The sequence below is a fragment of the Neofelis nebulosa genome, chromosome 1, assembly GCF_028018385.1.
Source record: "Neofelis nebulosa isolate mNeoNeb1 chromosome 1, mNeoNeb1.pri, whole genome shotgun sequence".
In the NCBI taxonomy this organism is placed as follows: domain Eukaryota; kingdom Metazoa; phylum Chordata; class Mammalia; order Carnivora; family Felidae; genus Neofelis; species Neofelis nebulosa.
In genome coordinates, this window is record NC_080782.1 from 227023273 (window position 1) to 227038393 (window position 15121).

Consider the following 15121-nt stretch of genomic DNA (forward strand, 5'->3'; position numbering starts at 1 on the left):
ATCACACCAGCCAATTCTCATAATAAATCTCCTCTTATACATAGACCTATATATTTCCTTTCATGTCTGAAGAACCCTAGTTTACCTAATATTTTGTAACTTTCCCTCAGAACTAAAACGTGTACTAATGGCCATAATAACTGTTAACGTGACCTTCTGGTTATTAAGACGAAAGAAAAGGTTTTCTTTGGAAATAACTTGTCAACTCACCAATCACTGTAAAAAGTATAAAACCAAACTTTGAATGGCTACTATGATAAAACTAGTTTAGATATCAAACCAAGAGACAGAAAATGGAAGACAGTGAAAGGGGATAAAGAGTATCCAGAAATATCATCTGCTGGAGAACAAGCAAATACTTTGGTTTCAAAGAATCCCGGATTTAAAAATGAGGGAAGATCATATTATTGTAAGGTAACTGTTTTACTTCTCTATGTTTAATATTTCTTGGAAGATTGTCTAAAAATTAAGTGGAAAGAAAATAGATCTAGAAGTTGTAATCTTTTGGCGATCATATTTTAGGAATATATTTATAGTAGGATAAAACAAACATTTGTCCTTGATTGACAAGGACACACAGAGAGAACATAGAAATAACCAATATCCAAGATGAAACATGGATAGAACTGCAGAACTCACAGACACCTAAGAATAAAGTAATCCTATGAACAACTCTACACATACAAATTGTACAACCTCTTTGTCCACTGCTTGGGAAACATTAAGTGTCACAGTTGACACAATGTGAGCCCTGTAACTATTAAGGACATTGAATTCATAATTTAAAAATTCTCAAAAAGGAAAGCATAGATGCTTTCACCAGAAATTTCCATTAAATGTTTATAGAAAAGTTAATACCAGTTCTATACAATGTCAGGAAATAGAAGAGCAAAGAACACTTTCTAATTCATTTATGAAGCTAGTGATACTGATACCCAAACCAGGCAAAAATAGTACCAAGGAAATCCTCCTAAATAAACAAAGCTACAGATTATGAATATAGGCACAAAATTCCTTATCAAAATGTTAGCAAATAGATTTTAGCAATATGTAAAGAGATTTATACATCAAGTCCAAGTGGAGTTTATTTCGGGGATGCAAGGCTGGTCCAATATTAGAATATCAATCAGAATAATTTATTAGCAGGCTAAAGAACAAAAGTCACATGTTCATATCAATCAATATAGAAAAGGTTTCTGACAAAATTCAAGACCTATTCATGATAAAAGTTGTTGGAAAAATAGGAATAGCAGGTAATTCCCTCAACTTGATAAGGAACATCTATGGAAACCTATAGAAAACAAGATGTTGAATGGAAAAGACTGAATGCTTCTTCTAAGATTGAGAACAAGGCAAAGATGTCCACATTCACTACTCCAATTCAACATAGAGCTAGGGATCTGGGTCTAGGCAAAGAGTTTTTAGACTTGACATCAAAAGCAGAACTATAAACACTCCATATGTCCTTCATTGTGTGAATAACCATACTATAACAAACTGTGGACGATCCATACTGTGGAGTTCTACTTGCAATAAAAAGGAATAGACTGCTGTTCAATCTAACAATATGGATAAATCTTCAGAGAATTATGTTGGACTAGAAAAAGCCAATTACAAACGATTATGTACCGCATGATTCCACTGATACAATATAATTGAAATCACAAAATTATAGACATGGAGAAAAAATCAGTGGGTACCATGGATTAAGAAGGGGATGAGAACAAAAAATTTAAAGTAGAACTACCTTACAACTCAGCAATTGCACTATTAGGTACTTATCCAAAGGATAAAAAATGCTGAGTCAGAAGGGCACATGCACACCGATTTCTACAGCAGTGCTATCGACAATAGCCAAATTACAGAAAAGAGCCCAAATGTCCATCAACTGGTGAATGGATAAAGAAGATGTGGTACACTGAGATACCACCTCACACTGGTCAAAGTGGCTAAAATGAACAAATCAGGAGACTATAGATGTTGGTGAGGATGTGGAGAAGTGGGAAGCCTCTTGCTCTGTTGGTGGGAATGCAAACCGGTGCAACCGCTCTGGAAAACAGTATGGAGGTTCCTCAAAAAAAATTACAAATAGAACTACCCTATGACCCAGCAATAGCCCTACTAGGAATTTATCCAAAGGATACAGGAGTGCATATACATAGGGACACATGTACCCTGATGTTTATAGCAGTGTTTTCAACAATAGCCAAATTATGGAAAGAGCCTAAATGTCCATCAACAGATGAATGGGTAAAGAAGATGTTGTTTATATATACAATGGAATACTACTTGCCAATGAGAAAGAATGAAATACTGCCATTTGCAGCAACATGGATGGAACTGGAGGGTATTATGCTAAATGAAATAAGTCAGTCAGAGAAAGACACCGTATGTTTTCACTCATATGTGGATCTTGAGAAACTTAACTGAAGACCATCAGGGATGGAAAGGGGGGGAAAAGTTACAAACAGATAGGGAGGGAGGCAAACCATAAGAGACTCTCAAATACAGAGAACAAACTGAGGGTGGATGGGGGCCTGGGGGGAGAGGGGAAAATGGCTGATGGGCATTGAGGAGAGCACTTGTTGGGATGAGCACTGGGTATTGTATGCAAGTCAATTTAACAATAAATTATATTTTTTAAAAAAGAAGATGTGGTATATATACACAGTGGAATATTACCCGGTGATTAAAAAGAATGAAATCTTGCCATTTGCAACAACATGGATGCAACTAAATTGTATTATGCTAAGTGAAATAAGTCAGTCAGAGAAAGACAGATACATGATTTCACTCATATGTGGAATTTAAGAAAGAAAACAGATGAACATAAGGGAAAGGAAGGGAAAATAAGATAAAAACAGAGAGGGAGACAAACCATAAGAGACTTTTAAATGCAGAGAATAAACTGAGGGTCGCTGGATGGGAGGTGGGTGGGGGGATGGCCTAATGAGTGATGGGCATTAAGCGCATGTAGTGGCATGAACACTGGGTGTTATATGTAAGTGATGAATCACTAAATTCTATTCCTGAACCATTACTCCACTATATGTTACCTAACTTGGATTTAAATTAAAACAGAAACAAAAATGAAATAACACACATACACAAAAGAAAGGGATGAGAACAGGAGGGAAGTGGAAGGTAGCCACAAAACGGCAACATGAATGATCTTTGTGGTGATGGAAATGTTCTGTATCTTGGCTGTACCAATGTCAATACCTTGGTTGTGATATCATTTTATGTTTATTTTTTTTTAATTTTCAAAAATGTTTTATTTATTTTTGAGAGAGAGACAGAGTGTGAACAGGGAAGGGGCAGAGAGAGATGGAGACAGAATTCGAACCAGGCTCCAGGCTCTGAGCTGTCAGTGCAGAGCCTGATGTGGGGCTCGAACTCACGAACTATGAGATCATGACCTAAATCGAAGTCGGACACTCAACCGATGGAGCCATTCAGGTGCCCCTATCATTTTATATTTTTGCAAGTGATTATCATTGGGGAATCCTGGGCAAAGGGTACATAGAATTATTCTATAATATGTTCTTACAACTACATGCAAATACACAATATTTTAAGATTAATGAGAAAAATAACATATTATCTGCTCTATCCAATTGATCTGTGTCCTAAAATTTTTCCATATATTTTTGTATTTGTTTTTCAAATTAATTTTTTAACTCTACTCTTGCTAGATGTGAATTGAGAAGAATAAGCTTTTTTTTAAAGACAAAACATGGCAAAGTCTTGAAAAAATTGCCCAGTAAATTTAACATTATTAGAATCCTGAAGTATATAATTGTGAAATATGTAGGGGTGAAATTATAATATATTTGGCATTTTTTTTCAAAAGACTTCAGTAAAAAAAAAAGAAAATAATAAAAAATGTATTAAATCTTGACAATTGTAAAATTTAGATTATGAGTGCATGGAAGTTCATTATACAATTCTTTCTGCTTCTGAGCATGTATGAAAATTTTCAACTAAAAAAATGGTAAATGGTAAAATATGGAAGGTTCAGCTCACTTTAAATTCCTGGGAATTATGTAACTATGCATCTATGTATAAGTTATGATGCTTAATGTCAAAGTCATTTTTGTGCTACTTATCTCAAACTGTATTTCAATGTTTTATGGGCATGGTGATCATAAAAATGATGGTTTACATTTTTAATGTAAGGAATTTAAGGAATTTAAGGATGAGGGGAGAAATGTAGAGCTCAAGATATATGCTTTTCTCTGTTATGTGTTTACCTCTTTAAAATCGAAAAGGTGATAAAGAAGTTATAGTAGGTAGATACTAAAACTCATGATATTTTATTTTATTTTGATTTTTTTAATGTTTGTTTATTTTTGAGAGAGGGAGAGAGATAGAGCAAGCAGGAGAGGAGCAGAGAGAGAGGGGGAGACACAGAATCCGAAGCAGTCTCCATGCTCTGAGCTGTCAGCACAGAGCCTGACACGGGGCTCAAACCCACGAACTGTGAGATCATGACCTGAGCCAAAGTTGGACACTTAACTGACTGAGCCACCCAGGTGCCCCACTAAAACTCATGATGCTTTAATTACTATTGTGTTTTTTATAATGTATTAATAACTCAATAACATCATATCTCAAGTATTGATATTGTCATATAAACAGCAAGGAGTGTTTTAGAAATAGTGCTGCCTCTAATTCCCACTTCTAAATATTCATCTTATTTCTGCCTTCCCCTGATTTCCTACTGATTTACACAGCTGCCAATCAAGGATTTTCATGCCATATGAACATGAGATACGTTAAAGTATTCAATCTGTTCTTTAATTTAATTAGACATAAACTCTAACTACAATAGAACAATGAGTTTAGTTTTCTCCCTTCCAGAGTCTAAGAGAATCTTGTCTTGGGACTTAGCAAATGTCGAACTCACTGACATTCTTCTTTGTAATTACTATGTACTTTGGGTACAAGCTAGCCAAATGTGACAGTGCACATGTTTGATCAGCTGTATGGAATAAGATTGCCACCATTTTGTTGCATATCATGGGGCACCAGCGTATTATTAGTAACAATTGTGTATTATTTGGGATTTGAGGTTTGGGTAAATGTTTCAGTTCATTTACCGGGCTTTCAAACATCTCTTCCTACACCTCACCTCAACACTTCAATGATCCCATCATACCCAGAATTATAGTTTCAACCATTCCACTCAAAGACCCCTAATTGCTGGCTTCCTAACCCAGGAACTATACTAATTGCCCTCATCCAACCCCACACTTAAACAATTTATCATCTGTTAGGGTCTCCAATCTATCCTACTACTTTTTCATTGTCTCTCAACCCTTTAGGTAGAGGGCTTCATTGCTGGGCAGTGAAATCTGGGCAGTTCAGATTTCATGCACCATTATTAATCTCACTGCCCTCTCTTCAACCTTTTAAAAAAATATTTTCAGCAATCATTGGTTTAAATGATAATTAGTTTAAGACTGTATAATCATATCTATATTCTGGAATATCCATTTGGGATCTCCCTTAGGACCAGTCTCCAAACTTTCTTTTTTATCACTTGGAAACTCCTACCTTAGTTGAACTGAGCTCTTTGCTGACTCTGTTCCACTAATGCTGTATCTAAATGTGGCCCAAGAAACGAGAACCACACTGAAAGGACTCAGATTAAATTATGATCACAAATATTAGATTCTTAGCCTTGTCTAGCAATATGACACTTCCCCAGTCAATTCCCCAATTTGTCAGAACATTATTTCATAAGTTCGCTCCCCTTAAATCTTCAACATGCCTTTTTCCCTTCTCTCCACTCTCAATATATAACCTTTTCTCAATCAACAAAACTCAGAAATATGTTTTTGACACTAGGCACTATTCTAAACTCCTGAAACACAAAGGTGAACACAACAGGCGTATTCTTTCTTCATTGATGTTACACCTAAGAGAGAAAGTTAACAGTAAACATGATAAATTATATGGTACCTTAAAATATAGTTATCTAGTCCCATAGTTTTAAACAGTGTCTCTATGCTAATGGCACCTAAAATTTGTGTCTGCAATTCAAACTTCTCCCTTAATCAAGTCTTTATACATATAAATACCGGAAATTATCTTTATTCAAAGCTGATATGATAAAACTGGAAAAAGTCTAGAGAATTAACTGAAAAAAAATGATGAAGAGTATCAAAATCCAGCAGGCTACCTGGGTACATTACTCATACATAAAATTAATAGTTTTCTCATGGAAGCACCAATGATTTAGAAAGTAGATTTAAAGAAAAAAATGATATTAAACATTCTCCAAGATATATTTAAATAAAACAAAAAAGCAGAACACTATTAGGTGCTACTTTTTGTGTTTAGAATTTTATAAATATTATTTTGCATGCATCATTTATCTCTGGAAGAATATCTAGGACTGTTTAATAGAGGTGATGTATTCTGGAACTTGTAATGTCTTAACAAGATATGTAGATCTTGTCATGAAAGGTAAGTTCTTGAAGTCCTTTATCCTCTAAGTCCTTGTTACCTGCCATGTTAGCATCTCCTGTGAGTTTGTTCGAAATGCAGATCTCAGGTGCACCTGGGTGGCTCAGTTGGTTGAGTGTCTGAGTCTTGATCTTGGCTCAGGTCATGACCTCATGGTGTCAGTTCAGGCCCCATGCTGGGCTCCTCACTAACAGAGTGGAGCCTGCTTGGGATTTCCTCTCTGTCTCCCTTTCTCCCTCCCCCTCCCCCACTTATTCTCTCTCTTTTTCTCTCAAAATAAATAAACATAAAAAGAAAAAAAAGAAATGCAGAATTTCAGGCTTTGCCCCACGCATATTGAATCATAATCTCCATCTTAAAACTACTTGGTTTATGATAGGAACATTAAAATTTGTGAAGTCCTGCTCTAAGCAGTCAGTTCATATTTGTTTGGTTGAAATTGAGGCAGAATTTTTTTGAGAAAGCCAGGAAGAAAGGCAACCTTTTAGGGGTTCATATAAATCAAAGAAAATCTAGAGTCATCAGCAGAGAATGTTAAGAAAACGAAAAACAGAAAATGGACAAAACCAAACTCCTTCCCTGATTATGTATTTCAATCAGTTACCATATTCTCTTGGCTGTAAGCAGCTATCCCATCTTTCATGTTGATGCTTTAAAAAGTAACAGGATGTTTTTAAATAATTGCTTTATTTATTTATTTTTTTTTAGATAACTCTTTTCCAGAAAGTATTTTGCCTTCAATTAATTGAACCCACATAAAATAAATACACATCATGTTCTATTTTCCATTCGTTTGAAATGTCCAGAATCATGAATTTCAATGATCTATTTGCATAGTAAGAATAATTATTATTTTCAGCTGTGTCAGCAATCTGTAACTATTTAGAGATGATAAATAATTATCATGCTAATCAAAGGAAGTAAAGTTATTTTCATTACATAAATAAGGCTGTCCTAGATTTTTTCAGTTATAAGCTATATTTCCATTTCTTCTAGAAATGATTTCAGAACCAAAAGATATACTTTAAAATTTTGACATTTTTCAGAGTTAGTGCATATGAGAAATATACAGAAGAATCAGGTAGTGCCCAGTCTTTGCAGGACACGAAACTAGGTTGGTCAAATCACTGACTAGTTAAATGCAAACTACAGGAAAATAATAAAACATCATAATGAATTGATCTGGAGTATCTTTGAAGAGAACTCAGACTCTTAAAAAGCATCGCATGTCTGCAGGCACGTTTTCTGTTTGATAAAGCAAGAGCTTAGTGGGGAACAATAAGGTATAAGAGACATTTAATGTTAAGTAGTAGGGAATAGATCAGTTATCTAAAACTCAATCTTGGCTCCTTGGAAACTCTAATGTGAATCACAGCAGGGCTGACTCACTGTGTTTTCTATTGAAAACAGGCATCAGACTGGGTGCGCATTTTAAATAAAATTTTAAGAACTATCAAGACCTTTTTACTGAAGGATAGATATTCAAATATAGTATCTGTTATATACAAAATAAATTTGAATTGTTTGGAGAAAAACACACGGAAATGAAAGGAACCTAGAACAGTCAAGACAATCTTGAAAAATAGAACAAAGTTGGAGGACTCACGCAATCTGATCTCAATACAAAGCTAGTATCAAGGTAGTGTGGCACAGTGTGACATAAGGATCGATGAGAATGAAAAGTCCGGAAATAGTCCTTTACATTTATGGTCCATTGATTTTTTCATAAGGGTGCCAAAACAATTCAATAAAGAAAGAAGAGTTTTGGGGCCCCTGGATGGCTCTGTTGGTAAGGCAGCCAACTTCAGCACAGGTCATGATCTCAAAGTTTGTGAGTTGGAGCCCCAAGTTGGGCTCTAAGCTGACAGCTCAGAGCTTGGAGCCTGCTTCAGATTCTCTGTCTCCCCCACCCCTCTCTCTCTGTCCCTCCCCCACTGACAATAAAAATAATCTTATTGTCATATATTGCTGAGACAAATGGATTTCCACATGTCAAAGAATGAAGTTCATCTTCCGCCTCACATCTTACACAAAAAAATTAACTCAAAATGGGTTATAGACCTAAAAGTAAAACCTAAAACTATAAACATCATTCAAGTATATGTAGGAGTAAATCTTTGTGACCTTGGGGTAGGCAAAACCTTCCTAGATATGACACCAAAAGCATAAGCAACAAAATAAATAGATAAATTGAACTTCATCAAAATTAAAAGCTTTCGTGCTTCAAACAGCACATCATCAAGAAAGGAAAAAGACAGCACACAGATGGGAAAACATGTGTGCAGATCATTTATCTGATTTGTATCTAGACCGGAACCTAAAATGCATAAAGAACTCTTACAACTTCATAGTAAAGCAAATCACCCAACTAAACCAGGAGTGAATGATCTGAATAGACATTTCTCCAACGTATATAACTGACCAATCTACACGTGCAAAGATTCTCAACGTTACTAATCACTAAGGAAATGTAAATGAAAAGCACAATGAGATGCCACTTCTCACCAGTTAGGGTGGTTATAAACAAAGACAGCCAATTATACGTGTTGAGGAGACAGTGGATAAATTGGAACTCTGACACATTACTGATGGGAATGGAAACTAGCATAGCCAGGCTGAAAAACACTGTGGCAGTCCCTTAAGTGGTTGAACATAGAATGATGATCATGCAGCCGAGCAATCCCACCTCTAGGTAATACCATGAAAGAATGGAAATATGCCACACAGAAACATTTACAGGAATGTTCATAACAGCATTTTCCAGAACAGCCAAACTGGAGAAACAAGTATCCATCAAGCGATGCACAGATCAACAAAATGTGGTATATTCATACAATGGGATATTAGTCAACGATAAAAAAATGGTGAAGTACTGATACATGGAAGAACACTGATAAACCTTGAAAATATGTAAGTGAAAGAAGTTGCTCACAAAAGACTACATATTGCGTCGTCCTATTTATATGAAATGTCCAGAATGGGAAAATCTGTAGAGAGGGATAGAAGATAGATGATTACCTAGGGTGGGGGTGGGGGGGGGGGCATTAGGGGTAAGTGGGGAATAATGGCTAATGGGTCTTTGTATTTCTTTTTAAGATAATGAAATAACTTATTTTTTTAATGTTTATGTACTTTTGAGAAAAAGAGAGACAGAGTGCAAACGGGGATGGGGCAGAGAGAGAGAGGAAGACGCAGAATCCGAAGCAGGCTCCAGGCTCTGAGCTGTCAGCACAGAGCCTGACGTGGGTCTCGAACTCAGGAGCTGTGAGATCATGACCTGAGCCGACGTCAGAGGCTTAACCAACTAAGCCACCCAGGTGCCTCTTAAATAACTTAATTTTTAAATATTTACACACTCTTTAAAATGCAGGAGAGTTGAATCAATGTATAAATACTTTAAACTCTTTAGAGAATTGCTATCATAAAAATCTTCCATGATACACAATCTCAAGTAAATGCTTCAGAAAAAAATCTCTGAAAAGTGCTTCTGTTATGAAAATCTCTAATAAAATGTGAATTTCCATTCCATTGAGCTTATGGTATTTACATAATTAAAATACAGCCCATCGCTCTGAGAGACTATTGTATTTCTGAGGCTTAAGGAACAATAAGAAATGTGACATTATATTACATCAATGATTTTAAACTGACTACCAACATGTTAATTAGCTGCTGATGTTGTAGTGTCAAAAAGAAGTATTTGACTTTTAACAAAAAAGGATTTATATTTGAAAGATAGTTTCAACCGAAATAGGAATAAATACACTGCGAAGTCAAATGGTTGGCGGTTAACTACATGGTCACCACCAGACTCAGGGCTTGATGCTAGCACCTCTGTGGTTATTGCACAGTGATTCAAGACCGTCCCGGAGCCTGATTCCCTTCAGCTCAGAATGCCTGCTGGCAGACTCAGAGAGAGGGAATGATGGGGGAAGACCGTAGGCTTTAGCTCTTCCTTGGGAAACTGCACAAGTATTCAGCATATAAAGACACAGTGTTGGGCAGTGGGTACCAGATGTTGTGCAAAATGCCGCTAGTGTAAAGAGGAGGAAGACGCACTCATGATGTCTGGGAGCTCTTAGACCATCTGAAAGAGAGGTCACAGTAATAACAGGGCCATGTCAGATGTGTCCTTGTAAACTCCTGTAAGGATTTACTCTGAGGGAAAATGAGGAGTCATTATAGGGTTGTTTTAAGGTTATTCTGAGAGTGACAGAGGTCAAGTGGAGGAGGGCCAGAGAGAGAGAGAGAGAGGAAGAGAGAAAGAGAATCCTAAGCAGGCTCTTCACTGTTAGTGCAGAGCCCAATGTGAGATTCGAACTCAAGAACTGTGAGAACATGACCTGAGCCAAAGTCGGACGCTTAACCCACTGAGCCCCCCAGCCATCCCTGATTGTTTGTTTGTTTTAAAGATTTTACTTATTTATTCGTTTAAAGTAAATTCTATACCCCATGTGGGTATAGAACTTATGAACTTACGACCTGGAGACCAAGGGTTGGAGTCTCCACAGACTGAAACCCTCCCCCCCTCCCGCCCCACCATGGCATGGTTTTAAACAGGAAAGTAACATTGTCTGTCTTCTACATACAAAGGATACTTTTGGCAGCTCAATTGAGAACACATGGTAGAAAAGCAGGAGTAGAACGAGGGGAATATTACAGTTCTCTAAATGAGAAATTTTGTGGCTTTCACCAACATAATAATAGAGAGGTGGTGAGGAGTGGACAGATTACAGAGACATGGGGTCAGATATCTGCATCACGACATATCCAGAATCTGACTTACATGGATTCTGGGTACAACAAGAGATGAAAAGATCGGGAAAGGCCACTTTCAGGTAACAAAGAGGGTCTGGGAGTCATTCCCACAGCTAAGCTTCAGAGTAAGGCAGTGGGAAGCAAACAGAGAGACAGCAAGAGCAGGTGGCTGGCTAAAGTGTACTGGGAATGCAAATCACCACTTCCAGACTCATAGAGGCTCTGCAAGGGGAGGACAAAGAAATGGGGCAGGCGATAGCCAAGAAATGGCAGGGATTCTTGACATCTAGTTTCCATGGGAACATGTAGTCACCGATTCACCAGTCTGGGAAAACAGGAGTGCATGTGGATTGTAAAGGAAGGAGAGGAGTCGGTGATATGCTTCAGGAGTAATGCCCAACCACCCCCACGTTCCCCCAACATGCCATTCTCTCCAAGAAGCTCAGGAAAATGGTTGGACCAAGACTGCTATTCCAAGCAACCTGCAGGGGCACTAAAGTATAGAATAATAGGCTTATTACTTTGCTGCTGCCTAACTATTCCTCAGGCTATTGCATTTTTAATTAAGAACTTTAAAACATTACATTTTGAAATCACATCCCAAGGTAATCAGTGGTCCAGGGAATTGGGTTATATTGTCCAGTCATTTATACAGTCAGCATTTCTGAGCGTATAGTATATGCTTGGCATTGTGTTGTGTGTTAAGAATGAAACGAATAATCACAAAACTCAGTCCCTGCCCTTGAGAAGCTCAAACCATGGGGAAACATTTCATGGAATGCATTCAATATGCAAAATGAGTCTCCCACTCTGTGTCTGGGAAAATTCATTTTTTGTTTGGTATTTATCATTATATATATATGTGTACATCTATCTATCTATCTATCTATCTATCTATCTATCTATCTAGATCTAGATATGGTTATAGTTTGTAGTAGAAATGTAGCCAAAAAAATTGTTTGAAATGAATAATTTTTGAAATAAAGTGATCATGGGAGCAAAGTATCACTGCTTAAATGAAGGCATAGGAAGTGTTTTCCCCTTGAACTCAGAAAAAACTTCATAAATGAAAGAAGGATTTTGAAAAAGAATCTAAAAAAGTGAAAGAAGGAAAAGACTTAGGATATTTATGTATTTATTTATTTATTTATTTATTTATTTATTTATTTATTTAGATTACCTAAGCTTAGCTACCTCAGCCGCAGATTTTTGGAATCACCACCAGCATCTTGAACAAAGAAGACAGGGAGGCCTGAACAGTCATCATCCCTCATTATTTTAGGAGGCTTTGTTCTGCAAGCACATTGTTGGTAATTTACCTCTGGAGAGGGTCACAGGCAGAGTAATGGCTCCCCGAAGACGTCCATGTCTGAATCCCTGGAACCTGCGAAAAATTTGTGTTTCATGGTAACAACTAATTACAATGAAGGTGGAATTAAGGTTGCTAATTAGCTGACTTTAAAATAGAGAAGGCAATCTGGATTATCCAGGTGGGCCCAACATAATCACAAAGGTCCTTAAAAGATGGAAGGGGGGGACAGGAGAATTTTTTTTAATGTTTGTTTATTTTTTGAGAGACAGAGCATGAGTGGGGGAGGGGCAGAGAGAGAGAGGGAGACCCAGAATCTGACGGAGGCTCCAGGCTCTGAGCTATCAAAACAGAGGCTGACGCGGGGCTAGAACTCATGAGCTGCGAGATCATGACCTGATCTGAAGTCGGATGCTTAACTGACTGTGCCACCCAGGTGCCCCTGAATATTTTTATTTTTATTATTTGTTAGAACACCCAGGTGCCCCAAGACAGAGGAATTTTTCAGACTAATAATACGTGGAAAAGATTCAACGGGCCATTGCTGGCCAGGAGTGCAGACAACCTCTGGAAGCTGGAAAAGACTAGAAAAGTGCTTCCTTCATCCCTAGATCCTCCCGAAGAAATGCGGCCTGCTTACACCTTGATTTGAGCTCATTGAGACCCATTTTAGAATTCTCTGGAACCGTTAGAGAATAAATTAGCCTTGTTTTAAGCCACTAAGTTTACAGTCATTTGTTATAGAAGCCCTAGGAAATTAATACAGGTAGCATATGAAATTGTCTATTGTATATTCTCTACCTGCACTCCCTTCACCCCTCCCTGAATGCATAGTTCTTTCTGACCAAAACATCCCCCAGCCTTGTATCTCAGGCATCTAGTAGAACACCTGGTGCATAGTAGGCCCTTGGTAGGTATTGGTTGAATCAAGAAATGAATGACAGACTATTCTAGGTTTACTGTTAGCTATTCATTCCAAGTTTATGTTTGTTTTTTCTACTACATAATTTTTTTATCGCTTCCCAGTTTCAAGTTGACAGTACTCCCATTGACAAGACTAAATAGAGCCACTAATTTGGAAGCTTCATATTGCTAATCACATGCTGGGGTAGATTGTTATGAATATCCGTTCAAAGTTCACTTCCCTGCAGCCTTGCTTTTCTTATTCTTATATTTGAGGACAAAGTTCAGCTCTTTTAAATCACTCCAGTTGCCATTTTAAAAGGCTCTAAGAATAAATGGATCCTGAAACACAAGGCCTGAAAATGTAGTCTGAAATAAAAGCCTGTGAAAACCTGCAGAGAGTCTGGGGGGTTGTACTTTGGGGTTCTAAATCTCGACATTTCCTTTTGCCTTTCCCCACCAAGCTCCAACTAAACTGTTTTGTTATTACTTCTTGGGATCCTGTGTCTGCAGGGGCCCCTCCCTCCTACAGACACATTCACACGCCTTGTCTCCCAGGTAGTGGGACTGTGAGAATTGATCCTGCAACCATTTCAGCTGTTTTTCATCTAAACTTACTCATATACTGCAACACTCACTCTGTTTACTAATCACTGTCATGGAATTATTCATGATGAGAAATAATTCTGAGCCCTTTGAACATTTAACACCTTATTCAAAGCATTTCACATGCTTTAAAAAATACATCTTGTTTTCATTAGAACATAGAGAAAAACCTCAGGAAAAGAAGATTAAATCTTATACTCCCCCCAACATTACCTTAAATTATGTAAGTAACCACTTTAAACTTTTGGTGCCCACCCTTTCAGAACTCCCATTTTAAATTTTAGTTAATTATCTTCAAAGTGTGTTTTGGGGCGCCTGGGTGGCTCAGTAGGTTAGGCATCGGACTTCAGCTAGGTCATGATCGTGCGGTATGTGAGTTCGAGCCCCGCGTCGGGCTCTGAGCTGACTGCTCAGAGCCTGGAGCCTGTTTCAGATTCTGTGTCTCCCTCTCTCTCTGACCCTCCCCCGTTCATGCTCTGTCTCTCTCTGTCTCAAAAATAAATAAATGTTAAAAAAAAAATTTAAACAAAGTGTGTTTTGAGGTTGGCACACACGTGGAAATTATTGCGTTTAGTCAGCGACTGAAACCACTTTAAGGATGGAAGTCAAAATTGGAAGACCAAATACCAGACTGATTTTGAAAAAGACGAAAGTGGCCTACGGCAACTAGGACTTTTCCAGTCACTTCTTAGAGTCTTTACATGCCCTGGTGTTGTGAAGGGCTGGCCTGGCAGTCCCTCACTAGCCTCCCGTGCTCTGTTAAACAGTTTTCAGAACATCAACATCACAGAAGGCCCCCCTGACCATGATGGGTCAGGACGAAAATAAGATCACTCCATTATTATGTCTGAACACATAAAACACTTTTCCAAGCCACAAAATTTCCCCATTTTGTGTAATATGAGTGACCACAGCTTCTTATTTATTTATTTATTTATTTATTTATTTATTTATTTTAAGTAAGCTCTATGCCCAGTGTGGGGCTTGAGCGCAAGACCTTGAGATCAAGAGTCCTATGCTCCCCCGACTGAGCCAGCCAAGCACCCCACTAGTGCTTCTTTACTAAATAGA